Below are 21,763 nucleotides of genomic sequence, written 5' to 3'. Positions count from 1 at the left end.
CTTCGCCGCGGTGGGCACCATGGCGTGCACGAAGTCGGAGCCCGGTTTGCCCCGGGTGCGCACCTCGCGTGCACCTTCGCCGGGGTGGGCACCTCGGCTGGGTTGCGCGCCCTGGTGCGCACCAAGGAGCGCTCCGAAGTGTGCTCCAAGGTGCGGCGTGCACGAAGTCGGAGCCCGGTTTGCCCCGGGTGCGCACCTCGCGTGCACCTTCGCCAGGGTGGGCACCTCGGTGCGCACACCTTCTCAATGTTTTCTTGCCTTTTCTGGAAATTGGTGAAGGCAGCGCATCAAAGGTGCGCACCTCGGTGTGCTCCGAGGTGCGAACCCGAGAGCGCTCCGAGGTGCCCACGAAGTCGAAAGTCGGGTTAATTGCATTGTTTTCCCCGGGTGCGCTCCGAGGTGCGCAACATCGGCGCGCACCAAGGAGGGCTCCGAAGTGTGCTCCAAGGTGCGCACGATGGCGTGCACCTCTGGTGCGCACGATTCGGAGCTCGGTTTGACCGGGGTGCGCACACCTTGGCTGGGTTGCGCACCTTTTGTGCGCTCCAAGGTGCGCACGAAGTCGGAGCTCGGTTTGCCCCGGGTGCGCACCTTCGCCAGGGTGCGCACCTTGATGCGCACGCCTTGGCTGGGCTGCGCACCTTGGTGGGCGCCATGGTGCGCACCTTTCGTGCGCTCCAAGGTGCGCACGAAGTCGGAGCTCGGTTTGCCCCGGGTGCGCACCTTGGTGGGCGCCATGGTGCACTCCGAGGTGCCCAAGATTGGTGCGCACCAAGGAGCGCTCCGAAGTGCGCTCCAAGGTGCGCGCGAAGTCGAAAGTTGGGTTAATTGTCCGGTTTGCCTCGGGTGCGCACCTTGCGTGCACCTTCGCCAGGGTGGGCGCCTTGGTGCGCACACCTTGGCTGGGCTGCGCACACCTTGGCACCCGCGTTTCCTTCATTTTAAATTTTTTTTTTTTACAATCTCTCAAGTGGGAAATTCTATAATCTCAACTTTTTTTGCCTTTTCAGGAAACTTTTGAATGGAGCGCATCATTGGTGCGCTCCGAAGTGTGCTCCAAAGCTCTCTCCAGCTGCGTGCACCTGCCCCGGCCGCGCACCCGGCCCCGCCCAGCTTCGCTCACCTGTCCCGGGCGTCTGGTGCGGAACCTTAGAGTAAGAAACATCACCGTGCACCTTGGCCAACGTGCGCGACTCGACCGAGCGCGCACTGGCCGAGGTGCACACCGATTTCACCTGGGTGCGCGCGCAGCACCTCGGGCGCACCGGGGTGCGCGCACAACGCCCGGGTTGCACCGTGGCCTGTGTGCTCGGGGCGCCTCGGGTGCGCGCTCGGTGTCGCCCCCGCGCGCGCGGTAGTGCGGGCAGCGCACCCCGGCCCGGCCCGGCCCCGACGAGAACGCAAACGGGCAAAAGGTTTATTCAAATAGCATTGCGACGCCCGGCGAAAAACTAAAAAAGGGTGCAACACCGGGACTTCCCGGGAGGTCACCCATCCCAGTACTACTCCGGCCCAAGCGCGCTTAACTGCGGAGTTCTGATGGGATCCGGTGCACTAACGCTGGTATGATCGCACCCGTTATGAGCTTGTCGCAGTGTGTACTTAGCAAACCGCGACCCACGTGCGAATCCACCCCGGCCACCCACCCCCGTCGAGGTGCACACCCTCCCTCGCGAAGTGCGCCCCGTTCGCCAAGTGTGAGCCCTGCCCGGGTGCGCGCACCTTGCTAGGGCGTCGGGTGTGCACCCGGCCCGGCCTACGTGCGTGCACCTGGAGGGGGCGTCGTGTGCGTGCAGTGTCCCGTCTGCAACGCGGTGCCCACACACCACCTCGGGCGCAACGACCTGCGCTCACATGTGGGCCGAGTGCACCTTGGTGCATGTTCGGGGCGCCTCGGGTGCACGCTCGATCTTGCCCCGGTGCACCAAGGCGCTCGGTTTGCCCCGGGTGCGCACTTGGTGCAAGGTGGGCACCCAAAATAGGGATCAAGCACCAAAACACAAGTTTCGGGATGCAAAATGGGACCCAAGGACCACAAATGCGTTCCAAGACCCATGATGGGTCCACGAGAACAAAAATGTGTTCCGAGACTTAATAAACAAATATTGGGTTTTAGGAGAAGAAACATGCTCTGATGCCCAAAACGAGAATCGACCCCGAAAAGGCCACAGGCCAAAAGTGGGATGCGAGACAAAAAAAAATGGGACCCGAGGACCAAAATTGGGTTCCCAGGTCGAAGACAGGGCAACCGGACAAGAAACGACCTCTAAGGCTCGAAATGAGTCCCGACGACTAAAACTTGACAAGAAGCACCCATCAGGCACCCAACTCGACACCCATGGGATGCCGACCCACCCGGGCTTCCACCTAGCACACCTTGGCACCCACCCACCCTCGCACCCAACCTCGCACCCAACTTAGCACCTTTGAACCCACATTGGCACTCACCCTGACCCTGGCACCTTGGAACCCACATTGGCACTCACCTTGACCCTGGCACCCACCTTTGCACTCACCTTGGGACCCACCCTGGCTCCCACCTCGGCACCCACCCAGACACCCACCTTGGTTCCTTGGCACCCACCTTGGATCCTTGGCACCCACCCCGACACCCACCTTGGCACGCAACTTGGCTACTTGCCACCCACCTTGGCTCCTTGACGCCCACCCCGACAACCACCCCGTGACCTACCCTGGCTAGGGTTGGTGCACACCCACCCTGGTGCCCACCTTGGCACCCACCCTATGACCCACCTTGGCACGCACCTTAGTACCCACCCCGTTACCCACCCTAGGACCCACCCCGTGACCCACCTTGGCCAGGGTGGGTGCCTTGGTGCGCACAACTTGCCTGGGCTGCACACCAGGGCGGGCTCAAGATGGCACCCGCGTTCCGTTTTTTTCACTATCTTTCAAAACGGAAATTTTAAAATCTCATTTTTTTCTTTTTTTTGCCTTTTCTGGAAATTAGTGAAGGCAGCGCATCAAAGGTGCGCAATGCTGGTGCGAACCCGGGAGCGCTCCGATGTGTGCTCCAAGGTGCGGCGTGCACGAAGTCCGAGCCCGGTTTGCCCCGGGTGCGCACCTCGCGTGCACCTTCGCCGGGGTGAGCACCTTGGCTGGGTTGCGCGCCCTGGTGCGTACCAAGGAGCGCTCTGAAGTGTGCTCCAAGGTGCGGCGTGCACGAAGTCGGAGCCCGGTTTGCCCCGGGTGTGCACCTCGGGTGCGCACCTCGCGTGCACCTTCGCTGCGGTGGGCACCTTGGCTGGGTTGCGCGCCTTGGTGGGCACCATGCAGTGCACGAAGTCGGAGCCCGGTTTGCCCCGGGCGCGCACCTCCGCCAGGGTGGGCACCTTGGTGCGCACAACTTGCCTGGGCTGCGCACCAGGAAGGGCTCAAGATGGCACCCGCGTTCCGTTTTTTTCACTATCTTTCAGAACGGAAATTTTAAAATATCGTTTTTTTTTGCCTTTTCTGGAAATTAGTGAAGGCAGCGCATCAAAGGTGCGCAACGCTGGTGCGAACCTGGGAGCGCTCCGATGTGTGCTCCAAGGTGCGGCGTGCACGAAGTCGGAGCCCGGTTTGCCCCGGGTGCGCCCTGGTGGGCACCATGGTGCGCACCAAGGAGCGCTCCGAAGTGTGCTCCAAGGTGCGGCCTGCACGAAGTCGGAGCCCGGTTTGCCCCGGGTGTGCACCTCGGGTGGGCACCTTGGTGCGCATGCCTTGCCTGGGCTGCGCACCAGGGCGGGCTCAAGATGGCACCCGCGTTCCTTTTTTTTCACTATCTTTCAAAACGGAAATTTTAAAATCTCATTTTTTTTTGCCTTTTTCTGGAAATTAGTGAAGGCAGCGCATCAAAGGTGCGCACCTCGCTGCCCACCACGGTGCGCAACGCCGGTGGGCACCCGGGAGTGCTTCGAAGTGTGCTCCAAGGTGCTGCGTGCACGTTGTCGGAGCCCGGTTTGCCCCGGGTGCGCACCTCGCGTGCACCTTCGTCGGGGTGGGCACCTTGGCTTGGTTTGCCCCGGCTGCGCTCCGAAGCGGGGTTATTGGAGCGCCGCCTCTTTTTTTGTCGGAGCGTTTGGTGGGGTTTCTCGCATTGGCTCTTCCGAGGCCCGGTTGCCACCCTGGCGCGCACGAAGTCGGAAGTAGGGTTAATTGCCCGGGTGCGCACCTTTGCCAGGGTGGCACCTTACCTGGGCTGCGCACCAGGGCGGGCTCAAGATGGCACGCGCGTTCCGTTTTTTTCACTATCTTTCAAAACGGAAATTTTAAAATCTCCTTTTTTTTTTGCCTTTTCTGGAAATTAGTGAAGGCAGCGCATCAAAGGTGCGCACCTCGCTGCCCACCTTGGTGTGCTCTGAGGTGCGCACCCGGGAGCGCTACGAAGTGTGCTCCAAGGTGCGGCGTGCACGTTGTCGGAGCCCGGTTTGCCCCGGGTGCGCACCTCGCCTGCACCTTGGCCGGGGTGGGCACCTTGGCTGGGTTTGCCCAGGGTGCGCTCCGAAGCGGGGTTACTGGAGCGCCCCCTCTTTTTTTGTCAGAGAGTTTGGTGGGGTTTCTCGCATTGGCTCTTCCCAGGCCCGGTTGTTGGGTGCGCTCCCACTCTGGCGCGCGCGAAGTTGGAAGTTGGGTTAATTGCCCGGGCGCGCACCTTCGCCAGGGTGGGCACCTTGGTGCGCAAACCTTGGCTGGGCTGCGCACCAGGGCGGGCTCAAGATGGCACCAGCATTCCCTTTTTCTCACTATCTTTCAAAACGGAAATTTTAAAATCTCGTTTTTTTTTTGCCTTTTATGGAAATTAGTGAAGGCATCGCATCAAAGGTGCGCACCTCGCTGCCCACCTTGGTGTGCTCCGAGGTGCCCACCACGGTGCGCAACGCCGGTGCGAACCCGGGAGCGCCCCGATGTGTGCTCCAAGGTGCGGCGTGCACGAAGTCGGACCCCGGTTTGCCCCGGGTGCGCACCTCGCGTGCACCTTGGTGCGCACACCTTGGCTGGGTTGCGCGGCCTGGTGGGCACCATGGTGCGCACCAAGGAGCGCTCCGAAGTGTGCTCCAAGGTGCGGCGTGCACGAAGTAGGAGCCCGGTTTGCCCCGGGTGCGCACCTTCGCCGCGGTGGGCACCATGGCGTGCACGAAGTCGGAGCCCGGTTTGCCCCGGGTGCGCACCTCGCGTGCACCTTCGCCGGGGTGGGCACCTCGGCTGGGTTGCGCGCCCTGGTGCGCACCAAGGAGCGCTCTGAAGTGTGCTCCAAGGTGCGGCGTGCACGAAGTCGGAGCCCGGTTTGCCCCGGGTGTGCACCTCGCGTGCACCTTCGCTGCGGTGGGCACCTTGGCTGGGTTGCGCGCCTTGGTGGGCACCATGCAGTGCACGAAGTCGGAGCCCGGTTTGCCCCGGGCGCGCACCTCCGCCAGGGTGGGCACCTTGGTGCGCACAACTTGCCTGGGCTGCGCACCAGGAAGGGCTCAAGATGGCACCCGCGTTCCGTTTTTTTCACTATCTTTCAGAACGGAAATTTTAAAATATCGTTTTTTTTTGCCTTTTCTGGAAATTAGTGAAGGCAGCGCATCAAAGGTGCGCAACGCTGGTGCGAACCTGGGAGCGCTCCGATGTGTGCTCCAAGGTGCGGCGTGCACGAAGTCGGACCCCGGTTTGCCCCGGGTGCGCACCTCGCGTGCACCTTGGTGCGCACACCTTGGCTGGGTTGCGCGCCCTGGTGGGCACCATGGTGCGCACCAAGGAGCGCTCCGAAGTGTGCTCCAAGGTGCGGCGTGCACGAAGTCGGAGCCCGGTTTGCCCCGGGTGCGCACCTCGCGTGCACCTTCGCCGCGGTGGGCACCATGGCGTGCACGAAGTCGGAGCCCGGTTTGCCCCGGGTGCGCACCTCGCGTGCACCTTCGCCGGGGTGGGCACCTTGGTGTGCAGACCTTGGCTGGGTTGCGCGCCCTGGTGGGCACCATGGTGCGCACCAAGGAGCGCTCCGAAGTGTGCTCCAAGGTGCGGCCTGCACGAAGTCGGAGCCCGGTTTGCCCCGGGTGTGCACCTCGGGTGGGCACCTTGGTGCGCATGCCTTGCCTGGGCTGCGCACCAGGGCGGGCTCAAGATGGCACCCGCGTTCCTTTTTTTTCACTATCTTTCAAAACGGAAATTTTAAAATCTCATTTTTTTTTGCCTTTTTCTGGAAATTAGTGAAGGCAGCGCATCAAAGGTGCGCACCTCGCTGCCCACCACGGTGCGCAACGCCGGTGGGCACCCGGGAGTGCTTCGAAGTGTGCTCCAAGGTGCTGCGTGCACGTTGTCGGAGCCCGGTTTGCCCCGGGTGCGCACCTCGCGTGCACCTTCGTCGGGGTGGGCACCTTGGCTGGGTTTGCCCCGGCTGCGCTCCGAAGCGGGGTTATTGGAGCGCCGCCTCTTTTTTTGTCGGAGCGTTTGGTGGGGTTTCTCGCATTGGCTCTTCCGAGGCCCGGTTGCCACCCTGGCGCGCACGAAGTCGGAAGTAGGGTTAATTGCCCGGGTGCGCACCTTTGCCAGGGTGGGCACCTTACCTGGGCTGCGCACCAGGGCGGGCTCAAGATGGCACGCGCGTTCCGTTTTTTTCACTATCTTTCAAAACGGAAATTTTAAAATCTCCTTTTTTTTTTGCCTTTTCTGGAAATTAGTGAAGGCAGCGCATCAAAGGTGCGCACCTCGCTGCCCACCTTGGTGTGCTCTGAGGTGCGCACCCGGGAGCGCTACGAAGTGTGCTCCAAGGTGCGGCGTGCACGTTGTCGGAGCCCGGTTTGCCCCGGGTGCGCACCTCGCCTGCACCTTGGCCGGGGTGGGCACCTTGGCTGGGTTTGCCCAGGGTGCGCTCCGAAGCGGGGTTACTGGAGCGCCCCCTCTTTTTTTGTCAGAGCGTTTGGTGGGGTTTCTCGCATTGGCTCTTCCCAGGCCCGGTTGTTGGGTGCGCTCCCACCCTGGCGCGCGCGAAGTTGGAAGTTGGGTTAATTGCCCGGGCGCGCACCTTCGCCAGGGTGGGCACCTTGGTGCGCACACCTTGGCTGGGCTGCGCACCAGGGCGGGCTCAAGATGGCACCAGCATTCCCTTTTTCTCACTATCTTTCAAAACGGAAATTTTAAAATCTCGTTTTTTTTTTGCCTTTTATGGAAATTAGTGAAGGCATCGCATCAAAGGTGCGCACCTCGCTGCCCACCTTGGTGTGCTCCGAGGTGCCCACCACGGTGCGCAACGCCGGTGCGAACCCGGGAGCGCCCCGATGTGTGCTCCAAGGTGCGGCGTGCACGAAGTCGGACCCCGGTTTGCCCCGGGTGCGCACCTCGCGTGCACCTTGGTGCGCACACCTTGGCTGGGTTGCGCGGCCTGGTGGGCACCATGGTGCGCACCAAGGAGCGCTCCGAAGTGTGCTCCAAGGTGCGGCGTGCACGAAGTCGGAGCCCGGTTTGCCCCGGGTACGCACCTCGCGTGCACCTTCGCCGGGGTGGGCACCTCGGCTGGGTTGCGCGCCCTGGTGCGCACCAAGGAGCGCTCCGAAGTGTGCTCCAAGGTGCGGCGTGCACGAAGTCGGAGCCCGGTTTGCCCCGGGTGCGCACCTTCGCCGCGGTGCGCACCATGGCGTGCACGAAGTCGGAGCCCGGTTTGCCCCGGGTGCGCACCTCGCGTGCACCTTCGGCGGGGTTGCGCGCCCTGGTGGGCACCATGGTGCGCACCAAGGAGCGCTCCGAAGTGTGCTCCAAGGTGCGGCGTGCACGAAGTCGGAGCCCGGTTTGCCCCGGGTGCGCACCTCGCGTGCACCTTCGGCGGGGTTGCGCGCCCTGGTGGGCACCATGGTGCGCACCAAGGAGCGCTCCGAAGTGTGCTCCAAGGTGCGGCGTGCACGAAGTCGGAGCCCGGTTTGCCCCGGGTGCGCACCTCGCGTGCACCTTCGCCGCGGTGGGCACCATGGCGTGCACGAAGTCGGAGCCCGGTTTGCCCCGGGTGCGCACCTCGCGTGCACCTTCGCCGGGGTGGGCACCTCGGCTGGGTTGCGCGCCCTGGTGCGCACCAAGGAGCGCTCCGAAGTGTGCTCCAAGGTGCGGCGTGCACGAAGTCGGAGCCCGGTTTGCCCCGGGTGCGCACCTCGCGTGCACCTTCGCCAGGGTGGGCACCTCGGTGTGCTCCGAGGTGCGAACCCGAGAGCGCTCCGAGGTGCCCACGAAGTCGAAAGTCGGGTTAATTGCATTGTTTTCCCCGGGTGCGCTCCGAGGTGCGCAACATCGGCGCGCACCAAGGAGGGCTCCGAAGTGTGCTCCAAGGTGCGCACGATGGCGTGCACCTCTGGTGCGCACGATTCGGAGCTCGGTTTGACCGGGGTGCGCACACCTTGGCTGGGTTGCGCACCTTTTGTGCGCTCCAAGGTGCGCACGAAGTCGGAGCTCGGTTTGCCCCGGGTGCGCACCTTCGCCAGGGTGCGCACCTTGATGCGCACGCCTTGGCTGGGCTGCGCACCTTGGTGGGCGCCATGGTGCGCACCTTTCGTGCGCTCCAAGGTGCGCACGAAGTCGGAGCTCGGTTTGCCCCGGGTGCGCACCTTGGTGGGCGCCATGGTGCACTCCGAGGTGCCCAAGATTGGTGCGCACCAAGGAGCGCTCCGAAGTGCGCTCCAAGGTGCGCGCGAAGTCGAAAGTTGGGTTAATTGTCCGGTTTGCCTCGGGTGCGCACCTTGCGTGCACCTTCGCCAGGGTGGGCGCCTTGGTGCGCACACCTTGGCTGGGCTGCGCACACCTTGGCACCCGCGTTTCCTTCATTTTAAATTTTTTTTTTTTACAATCTCTCAAGTGGGAAATTCTATAATCTCAACTTTTTTTGCCTTTTCAGGAAACTTTTGAATGGAGCGCATCATTGGTGCGCTCCGAAGTGTGCTCCAAAGCTCTCTCCAGCTGCGTGCACCTGCCCCGGCCGCGCACCCGGCCCCGCCCAGCTTCGCTCACCTGTCCCGGGCGTCTGGTGCGGAACCTTAGAGTAAGAAACATCACCGTGCACCTTGGCCAACGTGCGCGACTCGACCGAGCGCGCACTGGCCGAGGTGCACACCGATTTCACCTGGGTGCGCGCGCAGCACCTCGGGCGCACCGGGGTGCGCGCACAACGCCCGGGTTGCACCGTGGCCTGTGTGCTCGGGGCGCCTCGGGTGCGCGCTCGGTGTCGCCCCCGCGCGCGCGGTAGTGCGGGCAGCGCACCCCGGCCCGGCCCGGCCCCGACGAGAACGCAAACGGGCAAAAGGTTTATTCAAATAGCATTGCGACGCCCGGCGAAAAACTAAAAAAGGGTGCAACACCGGGACTTCCCGGGAGGTCACCCATCCCAGTACTACTCCGGCCCAAGCGCGCTTAACTGCGGAGTTCTGATGGGATCCGGTGCACTAACGCTGGTATGATCGCACCCGTTATGAGCTTGTCGCAGTGTGTACTTAGCAAACCGCGACCCACGTGCGAATCCACCCCGGCCACCCACCCCCGTCGAGGTGCACACCCTCCCTCGCGAAGTGCGCCCCGTTCGCCAAGTGTGAGCCCTGCCCGGGTGCGCGCACCTTGCTAGGGCGTCGGGTGTGCACCCGGCCCGGCCTACGTGCGTGCACCTGGAGGGGGCGTCGTGTGCGTGCAGTGTCCCGTCTGCAACGCGGTGCCCACACACCACCTCGGGCGCAACGACCTGCGCTCACATGTGGGCCGAGTGCACCTTGGTGCATGTTCGGGGCGCCTCGGGTGCACGCTCGATCTTGCCCCGGTGCACCAAGGCGCTCGGTTTGCCCCGGGTGCGCACTTGGTGCAAGGTGGGCACCCAAAATAGGGATCAAGCACCAAAACACAAGTTTCGGGATGCAAAATGGGACCCAAGGACCACAAATGCGTTCCAAGACCCATGATGGGTCCACGAGAACAAAAATGTGTTCCGAGACTTAATAAACAAATATTGGGTTTTAGGAGAAGAAACATGCTCTGATGCCCAAAACGAGAATCGACCCCGAAAAGGCCACAGGCCAAAAGTGGGATGCGAGACAAAAAAAAATGGGACCCGAGGACCAAAATTGGGTTCCCAGGTCGAAGACAGGGCAACCGGACAAGAAACGACCTCTAAGGCTCGAAATGAGTCCCGGCGACTAAAACTTGACAAGAAGCACCCATCAGGCACCCAACTCGACACCCATGGGATGCCGACCCACCCGGGCTTCCACCTAGCACACCTTGGCACCCACCCACCCTCGCACCCAACCTCGCACCCAACTTAGCACCTTTGAACCCACATTGGCACTCACCCTGACCCTGGCACCTTGGAACCCACATTGGCACTCACCTTGACCCTGGCACCCACCTTTGCACTCACCTTGGGACCCACCCTGGCTCCCACCTCGGCACCCACCCAGACACCCACCTTGGTTCCTTGGCACCCACCTTGGATCCTTGGCACCCACCCCGACACCCACCTTGGCACGCAACTTGGCTACTTGCCACCCATCTTGGCTCCTTGACGCCCACCCCGACAACCACCCCGTGACCTACCCTGGCTAGGGTTGGTGCACACCCACCCTGGTGCCCACCTTGGCACCCACCCTATGACCCACCTTGGCACGCACCTTAGTACCCACCCCGTTACCCACCCTAGGACCCACCCCGTGACCCACCTTGGCCAGGGTGGGTGCCTTGGTGCGCACAACTTGCCTGGGCTGCACACCAGGGCGGGCTCAAGATGGCACCCGCGTTCCGTTTTTTTCACTATCTTTCAAAACGGAAATTTTAAAATCTCATTTTTTTCTTTTTTTTGCCTTTTCTGGAAATTAGTGAAGGCAGCGCATCAAAGGTGCGCAATGCTGGTGCGAACCCGGGAGCGCTCCGATGTGTGCTCCAAGGTGCGGCGTGCACGAAGTCCGAGCCCGGTTTGCCCCGGGTGCGCACCTCGCGTGCACCTTCGCCGGGGTGAGCACCTTGGCTGGGTTGCGCGCCCTGGTGCGTACCAAGGAGCGCTCTGAAGTGTGCTCCAAGGTGCGGCGTGCACGAAGTCGGAGCCCGGTTTGCCCCGGGTGTGCACCTCGGGTGCGCACCTCGCGTGCACCTTCGCTGCGGTGGGCACCTTGGCTGGGTTGCGCGCCTTGGTGGGCACCATGCAGTGCACGAAGTCGGAGCCCGGTTTGCCCCGGGCGCGCACCTCCGCCAGGGTGGGCACCTTGGTGCGCACAACTTGCCTGGGCTGCGCACCAGGAAGGGCTCAAGATGGCACCCGCGTTCCGTTTTTTTCACTATCTTTCAGAACGGAAATTTTAAAATTTCGTTTTTTTTTGCCTTTTCTGGAAATTAGTGAAGGCAGCGCATCAAAGGTGCGCAACGCTGGTGCGAACCTGGGAGCGCTCCGATGTGTGCTCCAAGGTGCGGCGTGCACAAAGTCGGAGCCCGGTTTGCCCCGGGTGCGCCCTGGTGGGCACCATGGTGCGCACCAAGGAGCGCTCCGAAGTGTGCTCCAAGGTGCGGCCTGCACGAAGTCGGAGCCCGGTTTGCCCCGGGTGTGCACCTCGGGTGGGCACCTTGGTGCGCATGCCTTGCCTGGGCTGCGCACCAGGGCGGGCTCAAGATGGCACCCGCGTTCCTTTTTTTTCACTATCTTTCAAAACGGAAATTTTAAAATCTCATTTTTTTTTGCCTTTTTCTGGAAATTAGTGAAGGCAGCGCATCAAAGGTGCGCACCTCGCTGCCCACCACGGTGCGCAACGCCGGTGGGCACCCGGGAGTGCTTCGAAGTGTGCTCCAAGGTGTTGCGTGCACGTTGTCGGAGCCCGGTTTGCCCCGGGTGCGCACCTCGCGTGCACCTTCGTCGGGGTGGGCACCTTGGCTTGGTTTGCCCCGGCTGCGCTCCGAAGCGGGGTTATTGGAGCGCCGCCTCTTTTTTTGTCGGAGCGTTTGGTGGGGTTTCTCGCATTGGCTCTTCCGAGGCCCGGTTGCCACCCTGGCGCGCACGAAGTCGGAAGTAGGGTTAATTGCCCGGGTGCGCACCTTTGCCAGGGTGGCACCTTACCTGGGCTGCGCACCAGGGCGGGCTCAAGATGGCACGCGCGTTCCGTTTTTTTCACTATCTTTCAAAACGGAAATTTTAAAATCTCCTTTTTTTTTTGCCTTTTCTGGAAATTAGTGAAGGCAGCGCATCAAAGGTGCGCACCTCGCTGCCCACCTTGGTGTGCTCTGAGGTGCGCACCCGGGAGCGCTACGAAGTGTGCTCCAAGGTGCGGCGTGCACGTTGTCGGAGCCCGGTTTGCCCCGGGTGCGCACCTCGCCTGCACCTTGGCCGGGGTGGGCACCTTGGCTGGGTTTGCCCAGGGTGCGCTCCGAAGCGGGGTTACTGGAGCGCCCCCTCTTTTTTTGTCAGAGAGTTTGGTGGGGTTTCTCGCATTGGCTCTTCCCAGGCCCGGTTGTTGGGTGCGCTCCCACCCTGGCGCGCGCGAAGTTGGAAGTTGGGTTAATTGCCCGGGCGCGCACCTTCGCCAGGGTGGGCACCTTGGTGCGCAAACCTTGGCTGGGCTGCGCACCAGGGCGGGCTCAAGATGGCACCAGCATTCCCTTTTTCTCACTATCTTTCAAAACGGAAATTTTAAAATCTCGTTTTTTTTTTGCCTTTTATGGAAATTAGTGAAGGCATCGCATCAAAGGTGCGCACCTCGCTGCCCACCTTGGTGTGCTCCGAGGTGCCCACCACGGTGCGCAACGCCGGTGCGAACCCGGGAGCGCCCCGATGTGTGCTCCAAGGTGCGGCGTGCACGAAGTCGGACCCCGGTTTGCCCCGGGTGCGCACCTCGCGTGCACCTTGGTGCGCACACCTTGGCTGGGTTGCGCGGCCTGGTGGGCACCATGGTGCGCACCAAGGAGCGCTCCGAAGTGTGCTCCAAGGTGCGGCGTGCACGAAGTCGGAGCCCGGTTTGCCCCGGGTGCGCACCTTCGCCGCGGTGGGCACCATGGCGTGCACGAAGTCGGAGCCCGGTTTGCCCCGGGTGCGCACCTCGCGTGCACCTTCGCCGGGGTGGGCACCTCGGCTGGGTTGCGCGCCCTGGTGCGCACCAAGGAGCGCTCTGAAGTGTGCTCCAAGGTGCGGCGTGCACGAAGTCGGAGCCCGGTTTGCCCCGGGTGTGCACCTCGCGTGCACCTTCGCTGCGGTGGGCACCTTGGCTGGGTTGCGCGCCTTGGTGGGCACCATGCAGTGCACGAAGTCGGAGCCCGGTTTGCCCCGGGCGCGCACCTCCGCCAGGGTGGGCACCTTGGTGCGCACAACTTGCCTGGGCTGCGCACCAGGAAGGGCTCAAGATGGCACCCGCGTTCCGTTTTTTTCACTATCTTTCAGAACGGAAATTTTAAAATATCGTTTTTTTTTGCCTTTTCTGGAAATTAGTGAAGGCAGCGCATCAAAGGTGCGCAACGCTGGTGCGAACCTGGGAGCGCTCCGATGTGTGCTCCAAGGTGCGGCGTGCACGAAGTCGGACCCCGGTTTGCCCCGGGTGCGCACCTCGCGTGCACCTTGGTGCGCACACCTTGGCTGGGTTGCGCGCCCTGGTGGGCACCATGGTGCGCACCAAGGAGCGCTCCGAAGTGTGCTCCAAGGTGCGGCGTGCACGAAGTCGGAGCCCGGTTTGCCCCGGGTGCGCACCTCGCGTGCACCTTCGCCGCGGTGGGCACCATGGCGTGCACGAAGTCGGAGCCCGGTTTGCCCCGGGTGCGCACCTCGCGTGCACCTTCGCCGGGGTGGGCACCTTGGTGTGCAGACCTTGGCTGGGTTGCGCGCCCTGGTGGGCACCATGGTGCGCACCAAGGAGCGCTCCGAAGTGTGCTCCAAGGTGCGGCCTGCACGAAGTCGGAGCCCGGTTTGCCCCGGGTGTGCACCTCGGGTGGGCACCTTGGTGCGCATGCCTTGCCTGGGCTGCGCACCAGGGCGGGCTCAAGATGGCACCCGCGTTCCTTTTTTTTCACTATCTTTCAAAACGGAAATTTTAAAATCTCATTTTTTTTTGCCTTTTTCTGGAAATTAGTGAAGGCAGCGCATCAAAGGTGCGCACCTCGCTGCCCACCACGGTGCGCAACGCCGGTGGGCACCCGGGAGTGCTTCGAAGTGTGCTCCAAGGTGCTGCGTGCACGTTGTCGGAGCCCGGTTTGCCCCGGGTGCGCACCTCGCGTGCACCTTCGTCGGGGTGGGCACCTTGGCTGGGTTTGCCCCGGCTGCGCTCCGAAGCGGGGTTATTGGAGCGCCGCCTCTTTTTTTGTCGGAGCGTTTGGTGGGGTTTCTCGCATTGGCTCTTCCGAGGCCCGGTTGCCACCCTGGCGCGCACGAAGTCGGAAGTAGGGTTAATTGCCCGGGTGCGCACCTTTGCCAGGGTGGGCACCTTACCTGGGCTGCGCACCAGGGCGGGCTCAAGATGGCACGCGCGTTCCATTTTTTTCACTATCTTTCAAAACGGAAATTTTAAAATCTCCTTTTTTTTTTGCCTTTTCTGGAAATTAGTGAAGGCAGCGCATCAAAGGTGCGCACCTCGCTGCCCACCTTGGTGTGCTCTGAGGTGCGCACCCGGGAGCGCTACGAAGTGTGCTCCAAGGTGCGGCGTGCACGTTGTCGGAGCCCGGTTTGCCCCGGGTGCGCACCTCGCCTGCACCTTGGCCGGGGTGGGCACCTTGGCTGGGTTTGCCCAGGGTGCGCTCCGAAGCGGGGTTACTGGAGCGCCCCCTCTTTTTTTGTCAGAGCGTTTGGTGGGGTTTCTCGCATTGGCTCTTCCCAGGCCCGGTTGTTGGGTGCGCTCCCACCCTGGCGCGCGCGAAGTTGGAAGTTGGGTTAATTGCCCGGGCGCGCACCTTCGCCAGGGTGGGCACCTTGGTGCGCACACCTTGGCTGGGCTGCGCACCAGGGCGGGCTCAAGATGGCACCAGCATTCCCTTTTTCTCACTATCTTTCAAAACGGAAATTTTAAAATCTCGTTTTTTTTTTGCCTTTTATGGAAATTAGTGAAGGCATCGCATCAAAGGTGCGCACCTCGCTGCCCACCTTGGTGTGCTCCGAGGTGCCCACCACGGTGCGCAACGCCGGTGCGAACCCGGGAGCGCCCCGATGTGTGCTCCAAGGTGCGGCGTGCACGAAGTCGGACCCCGGTTTGCCCCGGGTGCGCACCTCGCGTGCACCTTGGTGCGCACACCTTGGCTGGGTTGCGCGGCCTGGTGGGCACCATGGTGCGCACCAAGGAGCGCTCCGAAGTGTGCTCCAAGGTGCGGCGTGCACGAAGTCGGAGCCCGGTTTGCCCCGGGTACGCACCTCGCGTGCACCTTCGCCGGGGTGGGCACCTCGGCTGGGTTGCGCGCCCTGGTGCGCACCAAGGAGCGCTCCGAAGTGTGCTCCAAGGTGCGGCGTGCACGAAGTCGGAGCCCGGTTTGCCCCGGGTGCGCACCTTCGCCGCGGTGCGCACCATGGCGTGCACGAAGTCGGAGCCCGGTTTGCCCCGGGTGCGCACCTCGCGTGCACCTTCGGCGGGGTTGCGCGCCCTGGTGGGCACCATGGTGCGCACCAAGGAGCGCTCCGAAGTGTGCTCCAAGGTGCGGCGTGCACGAAGTCGGAGCCCGGTTTGCCCCGGGTGCGCACCTCGCGTGCACCTTCGGCGGGGTTGCGCGCCCTGGTGGGCACCATGGTGCGCACCAAGGAGCGCTCCGAAGTGTGCTCCAAGGTGCGGCGTGCACGAAGTCGGAGCCCGGTTTGCCCCGGGTGCGCACCTCGCGTGCACCTTCGCCGCGGTGGGCACCATGGCGTGCACGAAGTCGGAGCCCGGTTTGCCCCGGGTGCGCACCTCGCGTGCACCTTCGCCGGGGTGGGCACCTCGGCTGGGTTGCGCGCCCTGGTGCGCACCAAGGAGCGCTCCGAAGTGTGCTCCAAGGTGCGGCGTGCACGAAGTCGGAGCCCGGTTTGCCCCGGGTGCGCACCTCGCGTGCACCTTCGCCAGGGTGGGCACCTCGGTGCGCACACCTTCTCAATGTTTTCTTGCCTTTTCTGGAAATTGGTGAAGGCAGCGCATCAAAGGTGCGCACCTCGGTGTGCTCCGAGGTGCGAACCCGAGAGCGCTCCGAGGTGCCCACGAAGTCGAAAGTCGGGTTAATTGCATTGTTTTCCCCGGGTGCGCTCCGAGGTGCGCAACATCGGCGCGCACCAAGGAGGGCTCCGAAGTGTGCTCCAAGGTGCGCACGATGGCGTGCACCTCTGGTGCGCACGATTCGGAGCTCGGTTTGACCGGGGTGCGCACACCTTGGCTGGGTTGCGCACCTTTTGTGCGCTCCAAGGTGCGCACGAAGTCGGAGCTCGGTTTGCCCCGGGTGCGCACCTTCGCCAGGGTGCGCACCTTGATGCGCACGCCTTGGCTGGGCTGCGCACCTTGGTGGGCGCCATGGTGCGCACCTTTCGTGCGCTCCAAGGTGCGCACGAAGTCGGAGCTCGGTTTGCCCCGGGTGCGCACCTTGGTGGGCGCCATGGTGCACTCCGAGGTGCCCAAGATTGGTGCGCACCAAGGAGCGCTCCGAAGTGCGCTCCAAGGTGCGCGCGAAGTCGAAAGTTGGGTTAATTGTCCGGTTTGCCTCGGGTGCGCACCTTGCGTGCACCTTCGCCAGGGTGGGCGCCTTGGTGCGCACACCTTGGCTGGGCTGCGCACACCTTGGCACCCGCGTTTCCTTCATTTTAAATTTTTTTTTTTTACAATCTCTCAAGTGGGAAATTCTATAATCTCAACTTTTTTTGCCTTTTCAGGAAACTTTTGAATGGAGCGCATCATTGGTGCGCTCCGAAGTGTGCTCCAAAGCTCTCTCCAGCTGCGTGCACCTGCCCCGGCCGCGCACCCGGCCCCGCCCAGCTTCGCTCACCTGTCCCGGGCGTCTGGTGCGGAACCTTAGAGTAAGAAACATCACCGTGCACCTTGGCCAACGTGCGCGACTCGACCGAGCGCGCACTGGCCGAGGTGCACACCGATTTCACCTGGGTGCGCGCGCAGCACCTCGGGCGCACCGGGGTGCGCGCACAACGCCCGGGTTGCACCGTGGCCTGTGTGCTCGGGGCGCCTCGGGTGCGCGCTCGGTGTCGCCCCCGCGCGCGCGGTAGTGCGGGCAGCGCACCCCGGCCCGGCCCGGCCCCGACGAGAACGCAAACGGGCAAAAGGTTTATTCAAATAGCATTGCGACGCCCGGCGAAAAACTAAAAAAGGGTGCAACACCGGGACTTCCCGGGAGGTCACCCATCCCAGTACTACTCCGGCCCAAGCGCGCTTAACTGCGGAGTTCTGATGGGATCCGGTGCACTAACGCTGGTATGATCGCACCCGTTATGAGCTTGTCGCAGTGTGTACTTAGCAAACCGCGACCCACGTGCGAATCCACCCCGGCCACCCACCCCCGTCGAGGTGCACACCCTCCCTCGCGAAGTGCGCCCCGTTCGCCAAGTGTGAGCCCTGCCCGGGTGCGCGCACCTTGCTAGGGCGTCGGGTGTGCACCCGGCCCGGCCTACGTGCGTGCACCTGGAGGGGGCGTCGTGTGCGTGCAGTGTCCCGTCTGCAACGCGGTGCCCACACACCACCTCGGGCGCAACGACCTGCGCTCACATGTGGGCCGAGTGCACCTTGGTGCATGTTCGGGGCGCCTCGGGTGCACGCTCGATCTTGCCCCGGTGCACCAAGGCGCTCGGTTTGCCCCGGGTGCGCACTTGGTGCAAGGTGGGCACCCAAAATAGGGATCAAGCACCAAAACACAAGTTTCGGGATGCAAAATGGGACCCAAGGACCACAAATGCGTTCCAAGACCCATGATGGGTCCACGAGAACAAAAATGTGTTCCGAGACTTAATAAACAAATATTGGGTTTTAGGAGAAGAAACATGCTCTGATGCCCAAAACGAGAATCGACCCCGAAAAGGCCACAGGCCAAAAGTGGGATGCGAGACAAAAAAAAATGGGACCCGAGGACCAAAATTGGGTTCCCAGGTCGAAGACAGGGCAACCGGACAAGAAACGACCTCTAAGGCTCGAAATGAGTCCCGACGACTAAAACTTGACAAGAAGCACCCATCAGGCACCCAACTCGACACCCATGGGATGCCGACCCACCCGGGCTTCCACCTAGCACACCTTGGCACCCACCCACCCTCGCACCCAACCTCGCACCCAACTTAGCACCTTTGAACCCACATTGGCACTCACCCTGACCCTGGCACCTTGGAACCCACATTGGCACTCACCTTGACCCTGGCACCCACCTTTGCACTCACCTTGGGACCCACCCTGGCTCCCACCTCGGCACCCACCCAGACACCCACCTTGGTTCCTTGGCACCCACCTTGGATCCTTGGCACCCACCCCGACACCCACCTTGGCACGCAACTTGGCTACTTGCCACCCACCTTGGCTCCTTGACGCCCACCCCGACAACCACCCCGTGACCTACCCTGGCTAGGGTTGGTGCACACCCACCCTGGTGCCCACCTTGGCACCCACCCTATGACCCACCTTGGCACGCACCTTAGTACCCACCCCGTTACCCACCCTAGGACCCACCCCGTGACCCACCTTGGCCAGGGTGGGTGCACCCACCCTGGTGCCCACCTTGGCACCCACCCATCCTAGCACCCAGCCTGTGACCGGGCTTGGAACCCAACCTTGCACCCGCACCCGTCTTGGCCAGTGTGGGTGCGCACCCATCCTGGCACCCACGTTGTGACACACCCTTTAACCCACGCACCCTAGCACCCACGTTGGCACCCACCTTGGAACCCAACCTAGCAACTTGGCACCCACCCCGTGACCCACCTTGGCATCCACCATAGCAGTCGCCGACTTGGCACCCACCTCGGCACCCACCTTGACACTTGTGGACCCACCTTGCCACTCACCCTAGCATCGACCCATCCTAGCACCCACCCTGGCACCTTTGCACCCTAGCACTCACCCATCCTAGCACCTAACCTGTGACCCACCTTGACACTCACCCTCGCACCCACCTTGGAACCCAACCTAGCACCCACCCACCCTGACACCAACCCTAGCACCTACCCACCCTTGCACCCACCCTGTGACCCATCTTGGCACCCACCCATCCTACCACTCAACCTATCACCCACCTTCTCACCCACCTTGGCATCCACCTTAGCACCCACCCACACTGGCACCTTGGCACCCACCTCGGGCAAGGTGGGTGCACACCCACCCTGGCACCCAATTTAGAACCCACCGAGCATGTTACCCACCTTGGCACCCACATTGCAGCCCACCCTAGTACCCACCCTATGACCCACATTGGCATCCACACCCTAGCACCCAGGCACCTCGACACCCGCCTTGACACCCACCCTAGCACTGAACCTGTGACCCACCTTGGAACTCACCCTAGAACCCACCCACCCTGTGAACCACCTTGGCATCCACCTTAGCACCCACCCACCTTGGCACCCACTCTAGCACTCACCCATCCTAACACCCAACTTGTTACCCACCTTGGCACCCGCCCTCGCGTCCACCTTGAAACCCACCCTAGCACCCACCCACGCAGGAGCCCACCTTGGCACCCAACCTAACACCCACGCATCCTGGCACCCAACTTGTGACCCACCTTGGAACCCACCCTAGTACCCACCTTTGAACCCACTATATCACCAACCCACCTTGGCACCCACCCTATGACCCTCTTTGGAATCCACCCTAGCACGCACCCACCCTGGCACCCACCATGGAGCGCACCCTAGCACCCACCCACCTCGGCACGCACCTCAACACCCACCTTGGTGTGCGCACTGCGCCAACCTCTCAAAGACCCTATGTGGTGCGCTCCAAAGTGTACACCTTTGGTGCGCTCCAAGGTGCGCACCTTTGGTGCACACCGAGGTGCACACCAAAGTGTGCACCGAGGTGAGCACCAAAGTGCACTCCAGGGTGCACACCAAGGCGTGCACCTTTGGTGCGGTCAATGCAAACGAATTCGGAAGTTGGGGTCGATGTCCTAATCGCTGCTGCAGACTACACGTATGAGAATCGGACAAATAGCTTTATATAGGGGAGGTGTTGCGTTTGATGGGTCGACTCCCCTGGTTGTGTGCACTGCACCAACTTCAAAGACCCTGTCTTGTTTAAGAAGTCAAAAGTTGGGGTGGATGTCCTAATCATTGCTGCAGTCTACGCATGTATGAGAATCAGACAAATAGCTTATATAGGGGAGGTGTTGCATTCGGTGGGTTGACTCCCCTGGTTGTGCGCACTGCGCCAACCTCAAAGACCCCGCATAGCAGAAGAAGTCGGAAGTCGGATTTTGGTGAGCACCAAGGCGTGCACCTTTGGTGCGGTCAACGCAGACGAATTCAGAAGTTGGGGTGGATGTCCTAATCGTTGTTGCAGGCTACACATGTATGAGAATCAGACAAATAGCTTATATAGGGGAGGTGTTGGGTTTGATGGGTCAACTCCCTTGGTTGTGCGCATTACGCCAACCTCAAAGACCTTGTTTTCGTTAAGAAGTCAAAAGTTGGGGTCAATGTCCTAATGGCTCCTGCAGGCTACACATGTATGAGAATCGGACAAATAGCTTATATAGGGGAGGTGTTGGGTTTGATGGGTCGACTCCCCTGGTTGTGCGCATTACGTCAACCTCAAAGACCTTGTTTTCGTTAAGAAGTCAAAAGTTGGGGTCGATGTCCTAATTGCTCCTGTAGACTACACATGTATGAGAATCAGACAAATAGCTTATATAGGGGAGGTGTTGGGTTTGATGGGTTGACTCCCCTAGTTGTTCGCATTACACCAACCTCAAAGACCTTGTTTTCGTTTAGAAGCCGAAAGTTGGGGTCGATGTCCTAATTGCTCCTGCAGGCTACGCATGTATGAGAATCAGACAAATAGCTTATATAGGGGAGGTGTTGGGTTTGATGGGTCGACTCCCCTGGTTGTGCGCATTGCGCCAACCTCAAAGACCCTGCATTGCGGATGAAGTCGAAAGTCAGAGTTTGGTGTGCTACAAGGTGTGGTCGAAGGTGCTCACCTAGGTGTGCACCTTTGGAGCACAGGAAAAGTGCCCTCCAAAAGTGCGCACCTTTGGAGTGCACAAAAGTGCCCTCCAAAAGTGCGCACCTTTGGAGCGCAGAAAAGTGCCCTCCAAAAAGTGCCCTCCAAAAGTGCGCACCTTTGGAGCGCAGAAAAGTGCCCTCCAAAAAGTGCCCTCCAAAAGTGCGCACCTTTGGAGCGCAGAAAAGTGCCCTCCAAAAAGTGCCCTCCAAAAGTGCGCACCTTTGGAGCGCAGAAAAGTGCCCTCCAAAAAGTGCCCTCCAAAAGTGCGCACCTTTGGAGCGCAGAAAAGTGCCCTCCAAAAAGTGCCCTCCAAAAGTGCGCACCTTTGGAGCGCAGAAAAGTGCCCTCCAAAAAGTGCCCTCCAAAAGTGCGCACCTTTGGAGCGCAGAAAAGTGCCCTCCAAAAAGTGCCCTCCAAAAGTGCGCACCTTTGGAGCGCAGAAAAGTGCCCTCCAAAAAGTGCCCTCCAAAAGTGCGCACCTTTGGAGCGCAGAAAAGTGCCCTCCAAAAAGTGCCCTCCAAAAGTGCGCACCTTTGGAGCGCAGAAAAGTGCCCTCCAAAAAGTGCCCTCCAAAAGTGCGCACCTTTGGAGCGCAGAAAAGTGCCCTCCAAAAAGTGCCCTCCAAAAGTGCGCACCTTTGGAGCGCAGAAAAGTGCCCTCCAAAAGTGCGCACCTTTGGAGCGCACAAAAGTGCC

The 21,763-nt window shown here is 61.7% G+C and overlaps 3 non-coding genes across 3 annotated transcripts; all 3 read right to left on the bottom strand.

Annotated features, from left to right (window-relative positions):
- Positions 1–1,458: 1,458 nt before the first annotated feature.
- On the bottom strand, positions 1,459–1,577 carry LOC131869758 (5S ribosomal RNA). Its single transcript, XR_009368132.1, has one exon. It is a non-coding gene; the product is annotated as a 5S ribosomal RNA (ribosomal RNA).
- A 7,728-nt stretch (positions 1,578–9,305) lies between these two features.
- On the bottom strand, positions 9,306–9,424 carry LOC131869757 (5S ribosomal RNA). Its single transcript, XR_009368131.1, has one exon. It is a non-coding gene; the product is annotated as a 5S ribosomal RNA (ribosomal RNA).
- Positions 9,425–17,228: 7,804 nt separating this feature from the next.
- LOC131869756 (5S ribosomal RNA) lies at positions 17,229–17,347 on the bottom strand. Its single transcript, XR_009368130.1, has one exon. It is a non-coding gene; the product is annotated as a 5S ribosomal RNA (ribosomal RNA).
- Between the last annotated feature and the right edge of the window lie 4,416 nt (positions 17,348–21,763).

Source organism: Cryptomeria japonica, unplaced genomic scaffold (assembly GCF_030272615.1).
Source record: "Cryptomeria japonica unplaced genomic scaffold, Sugi_1.0 HiC_scaffold_264, whole genome shotgun sequence".
NCBI lineage: Eukaryota > Viridiplantae > Streptophyta > Pinopsida > Cupressales > Cupressaceae > Cryptomeria > Cryptomeria japonica.
Note: the sequence above shows the minus strand (reverse complement) of the source record. Positions and strands in the feature narration are given on the sequence as shown.